Raw genomic sequence first — 6,717 nt, 5'->3', positions numbered from 1 at the left:
AGTCATCTGTAGGGAGAAGGGACCCTCAGGCATACGCTATCCAAAATGTACAACATACTAAACACACAACCTGAGGCCTCACCACCTAAGTACATGAATAAATGGGAAGAAGAGTTGGGAGTCACACTTACACCGGAGGAAAGAGATAGAATTTTCATCATCACACACTCGGTTTCAATATTGAGCAAAATACAAGAATCTGGATACAAGGTTCTCACCAGGTGGTATAGGGTGCCCTCCCACTTGCATAGAATATTCCCGACAGTCCCCCCCACATGTTGGAGATGCGGGGCGGAGCAAGGGACAATGTTACATGTCTTTTGGGACTGCTCGGTCCTGGCGAGCTTTTTGATCAGAGGTGTGGCAGATAGCATCTAGATTCACCCACTACCCCCTGCCAAAATCCCCGGCCTTCTTCCTCCTGCATCACAGCGATATACCACTGGCGACCTACAAAGAATCTATAGTACGTTTTCTAGTGAGTGCGGCAAGATCATGCATTCCTAAACTTTGGAGACAGACAACCTCACCAACAATGGCTCTATGGCTCAATACAGTAAGGAGGATCATGGAGATGGAGGACTTCACTGCGGCACTAAGGGGCACACAGGAAAGCTTCAGGAACATATGGTATCACTGGATGGTGTTCCAGGAATCTGAGGAATATCGCTCGTTAATGGATCACTAAACGACAAAAGCGAAACCTGACCACATAGCTATACTCCACGCAACTTAATGGTTGAGTTTTATTTTATTTTTCCCCTAAATGTGTCCCCCTGGTTAATCCCCCTTGTGTCACGTCTGTCTAATTGGTCATGTTAGTTTATATAATATAGAAAGAAAAGAAACACAGATGACGAACAGAAGGACAACGAGTCTTGAATGTTGCAATAAGTTAAGTCTTCCTTTTATTCACAACAAAGAAAAACTGTTCTAATTCTTTGGTATGGTAATGTTCATAAAGTTGGTGTGACGGTGCGCAATGAACACTATGTAAACTGTAATCAAGTTATAATCTGAAAAATAAAGAATAAAAAAAAAAGGTAATGACAAGTCTTCAAGCCGTGATGACCGTAAAATGTGGGATTAAGCTTCTTAACTGTACCTACACCCCACAGATAAGCGATCCATGTTATACATTGAGTTTGCTGTTTCCACCTGTGGGCAAGGACCTGCTGTTGTCTCTGATCCTGGGGTTATACTTGCTTTGCGCTACCTGGTAATGGGACCAAGGCAGACTACGGGAGACTGCCTGAGGGACACTATATGGAGAGGAGAACCATGGAGGCACACTGTTTTCTGGGATATGGCCTGAGCTACAAAGAGCACACGCAGACGTGTGATGGTTGTGTGGTCACAGGTACCTAGAACAGGTGCCAGGTACAGGCCCTAACGGGATTGTGCTTTGGTACAACTGATAATGCCTGTGCACCTCATGACCTCCGAGGGCAACAGCAAGGGCCGTGTCCGGAAAACTAGGAATTCCTCTCCCAAAGGTTCCTTTGACGCCATCAGGGGTCCTAAGGGGGGTACTGAACGAGTATAGGGCAAGAAATCAGATGGCTGCAGCGGGTTTGAGTCTCTTCTTGCATGGTGGGCAACAGTGGATAAAAATGTAGACTGGATTAATTACACATACTATAACCAACAGAGATTTGTTAATTATACAAGAGATGCAATTAGGGGCCTAGAGGAACAACTAGGACATACCTTACTTATTACATGGCAAAATAGAATGGCTCTTGATATGTTTCTAGCAGAAAAAGGAGAAGTTTGTAAAATGATTGGAGGATATTGTTGTACTTTCATTCCTAATAACACGGCACCAGATGATACCTGAGCACTGGAAGGGGTAAATGCATAATAAAATGAACTAGCTGATAACTCTGGCATAGACGATCCATTCAGGGACTGGTTGAAAGCTTGTTCGGACACTGGTCACAAGTCATATACTCCACACTAGTCTCTGTGTCAGTATTTGCCTCCATTCTAGTACTCTGTGGTTGCTGCTGTATTCCATGTATCCGAGGAGCACTGCATCAGCCAGTGCCCGATTAACCAATCACAGCCATTCAATGATGTCATTCAGTGATGTCATTCAGTGGTGCAAGCCTCTGGTTTGCACCACTGCCTCTCCCCCTGTGCCCCAACCTGCCACTGAGATCCAACCCCCCTCTCAGGACACAGGCACGACCGTCTCCTGGCCTGCACCCACATGCTCACCTCCGCTGTCCTCGGCCCCATCCAGCAATGTCTCTCAGCGCAGCGTCCAGCCGTCGCTAGCGCAACTGTTTGAACGCAAGTACGCCGTCGTGCACATAGCCAAATTGATCAGCCTGGAGATGCTGCCGTATAGGCTTGTGGAAACGGAGGCTTTCAAAAACATGATGGCGGCGGCGGCCCCGCGCTACTCGGTTCCCAGTCGCCACTACTTTTCCTGATGTGCCGTCCCAGCCCTGCACGACCACGTCTCCCGCAACATTGTACGCACCCTCACCAACGCGGTTACTGCCAAGGTCCACGTAACAACGGACACGTGGACAAGCACAGGCGGAGAGGGCAACTATATCTCCCTGACGGCACATTGGGTGAATTTAGTGGAGGCTGGGACCGAGTCAGAGCCTGGGACCGCTCACGTCCTACCCACCCCCAGAATTGCGGGCCCCAGCTCAGTGGTGGTATCTGCGGTGGTGTATGCTTCCTCCACTAAACCACCCTCCTCCTCCTCCTCCTCCTCCTACGCAACCTCTGTCTCACAATCAAGATGTGTCAGCAGCAGCATGTCGCCAGCAGTCGGTGTCGCGCGGCGTGGCAGCACAGCGGTGGGCAAGCGTCAGCAGGCCGTGCTGAAACTACTCAGCTTAGGAGAGAAGAGGCACATGGCCCACGAACTGCTGCAGGGTCTGAGAGCAGACCGACCGCTGGCTTTCGCCACTGAGCCTCCAACCGGGCATGGTCGTGTGTGACAACGGCCGTAACCTGGTGGCGGCTCTGCAGCCTCACGCACGTGCCATGCCTGGCCCACGTCTTTAATTTGGTGGTTCAGCGGTTTCTGAAAAGCTACCCACGCTTGTCAGACCTGCTCGGAAAGGTGCGCTGGCTCAGCGCACATTTCCGCAAGTCCAACACGGACGCTGCCACCCTGCGGACCCTGCAACATCGGTTTAATCTGCCAGTGCACTGACTGCTGTGCGACGTGCCCACACGGTGGAACTCTATGCTTCACATGTTGGCCAGGCTCTATGAGCAGCGTAGAGCTATAGTGGAATACCAACTCCAACATGGGCGGCGTAGTGGGAGTCAGCCTCCTCAATTCTTTACAGAAGAGTGGGCCTGGTTGGCAGACATCTGCCAGGTCCTTGGAAACTTTGAGGAGTCTACCCAGATGGTGAGCGGTGATGCTGCAATCATTAGCGCAATCAAGAAGGAAAATACTGTGGCAGCAGACAGCGATGCAGTAAAACTTCTTCCTTTATTCCTCCACACACATACGACGTTTCGATCAACACAGTGATCTTTGTCAAGTACAAATACACCCTTAGTTACAGACTATATATAGTGAAACAACAATTAAAATCCCACATGTAACAGCTGAACAGTACCTAATTCGCATGTGCTCACGTCCTCCATGGCTCCCGATGCTTCCGGTTTGTCATCTGAACGAGTGCGCCTGTGCATGATTTAGCCACTATCGCGAGATTTAGAAGAGCAAGAGGAATCTTGAGGGACTGATCGCGCATGCGCCTGGAGTCCTGCGATGCCGCTGATATAACTATTGGACTCTATTTAGTAAAAGAGACTTCAGAAGTTAAGTGCGCATGCGCTAGCAGTTCCACTGCTCTAATAGCAATAGAAGTATCGCTGGTCCACGGAGAAGACTATATGTAGTGGCAAACAGTATTAATTATAAATAAGATGCTGTTTATAGGTAGTCTTATAGGGAAAACTAGCTCCAACACAACAAATCCATATTATATATATATATATATATATATATATATACATACATACATACATACATACACACACATATACATATACACATATATATATATATATACATATATACACATATATATATATATTCCACAGCAACATTAAACAATAATGGTAATATTGATCAGCCTCATATATCTGTATGTTGATTTAGCAACAAACTTTTTATTGGAGAGTGAGATATGGAGAAAATGATGTCCATTATTGAAATAAATGTCAAAATATAAATAATCTTGGGTAATAACCCTAATATATTAATAATCAATAATCTACCATATCTCACAGCAATATGTCTTTAATCATAGTTCATATCTCATACATATGACTCATGGGTCCAACAATTAGAGTACAGCTCCCTCTATTATCATAACCTATAGTGATACCTCATAAAGCAGCCAATACATAGAATGATATCATATTTATTTATTATGCACATTAGCACACATTAATGCACAAAATATTTTTTTTTGGGGGGGGGGGGAGTTTATACTGGAAGCCAAACAACAAGTAATGGAACAACAAGGAGTCCGGAGCACATGCATCAAACAGGTATCTGTAACATAAAATAAAAGGTAATTAAAATCAAATACCGTAGATGAGATTATGTATACATAATTTGCAGATAGAGAAAGTGCACATTAGTCTGACACATGACTATCAACTGGACCTATTTATATACAGGACATAATGGGATACTCTATATTAAGACCCTTGGGGGAAAGGGTATCAAGTTCGTGTATCCAACGGATCTCTTTACATTTAAGGATTCCCTCCCGGTCCCCACCTTGAGGCAGTGGGGCAACAGAGTCAATGACCCTAAATTTGAGCTGACTGATTGTATGGTGAAATTCAGCAAAATGTTTTGAGATTGGTAGATCTGTCTTTCTTGTACGGATAGTGCTTTTATGCTACTACGCTAGCATTGGAGTCCGCTGTAGGCACGTGATTGCTGATGGTTTGTGCAGAGGCCTATGTCCTGGGTGCAGTGAAAGTCCGCTTCCAGCCTAGGATTGCTGAATGTGTGGGCCGAGGCCTATGCCATGTTTGGCCGCTCAGATCAATTTTTTGTTCATGTCTTGGGTTTCCTAGGACCCACCTATGCTGTTGGTGCAAACTTAGTTCCCATTGTGGTGTTTGACCTGTCTGGCACAAAGGCACTGACTGACTTGGGTAGGGGGCAGAGCGCTGACTGCTTTCCCCTTGCAGTGTGGATTGAGCTATGCGACACCTTGACAGAATGAATACTGTGTGGCACATGGATTCCCCATTGCTATGCCCACGTTTGCAGCTCCTGACGGAGGTGGCACAGGATTGGAGTTCTCATTGCTTCTGTACAGCATTGTGGGCTATCGCCCCGCCCCTTTTAAAGAGGGTCGCTGCCTGGCCCTGCTAACCCTCTGCAGTGTGTGCCTCCGGTTCCTCCTCATGGCAGACGCACTTATAAATAGACATGAGGGTGGTGTGGCTATGAGGCCAGTGTGTGGCATGAGGGCAGCTGAAGGCTGCGCAAGGACACTTTGGTGTGCGCTGTGGACACTGGGTCGTGCGGGGGGGAAGGGGGGGTTGGGCAGCATGTAACCCAGGAGAAGTGGCAGCGGAGTGTCATGCAGGCAGTGATTGTGCCTTGTTGGAGGTAGTGTGGTGCTTAGCTGAGGTATGCCTTGCTAATGAGGGTTTTTCAGAAGAAAAAATTGTTGGGGGGGGGGGCCCACTCTTGCCGCTATTGTGGCTTAATAGTGGGACCTGGGAACTTGAGATGCAGCCCAACATGTAGCCCTTCGCCTGCCCTATCCGTTTCAGTGTCAATTTCTTGAATTTCCCAGATTTTCAGAAATGAGAACCTTAGCGAGCATCGGCGATATACAAAAATGCTCGGGTCGCCCATTGACTTCAACGGGGTTCGTTACTCGAAACGAACCCTCGAGCATCGCGGAAAGTTCGACTTGAGTAACGAGCACCTGAGCATTTTGGTGCTCCCTCATCTCTAATTATGACATCATAATAGAGTTCTATATTACATTATAATGAAGTTTTACGTTGTATCTTTTGTTATTACTAGATTGTGACATCATAATGGAGTTGTAAATTCTACCCCCTACTATAATTACATTATGACATCATAATGCAGTTTTACATTATGACATCATAATGGAGTTCTATATTACATAATAATATTGTTCTACATTGTATCTTTTGTTATTACTAGATTATGACATCATAATGGAGTTGTAAATTATATTACCTGCTATAAATAAATTATGACATCATAAAGCAGTTTTACATTATGACATCATAATGGAGTTCTATACTACATTATAATGAAGTTCTACATTGTATCTTTTGTTATTACTAGATTGTGACATCATAATGGAGTTGTAAATTCAATCCCCTGCCATAAATACATTATGACATCATAATGCAGTTTTACATTATGACATCATAATGGCGTTCTATATTACATAATAATGTTTTTCTACATTGTATCTTTTGCTATTACTAGATTCTGACATCATAATGGAGTTGTAAATCCTATCCCCTACTATGAATACATTATTACATCATAATGCAGTTTCACATTATGACATCATAATGGCGTTCTATATTACATAATAATGTTGTTCTACGTTGTATCTTTTGTTACTACTAGATTGCGACATCATAATGAAGTTGTAAATTCTATCCCCTACTATAAAAACATTATGACATCATAATGCAGTTTTA

The sequence above is a fragment of the Eleutherodactylus coqui genome, unplaced genomic scaffold (genome assembly GCF_035609145.1).
Source record: "Eleutherodactylus coqui strain aEleCoq1 unplaced genomic scaffold, aEleCoq1.hap1 HAP1_SCAFFOLD_19, whole genome shotgun sequence".
NCBI lineage: Eukaryota > Metazoa > Chordata > Amphibia > Anura > Eleutherodactylidae > Eleutherodactylus > Eleutherodactylus coqui.
This window is presented reverse-complemented; position numbering follows the sequence as displayed.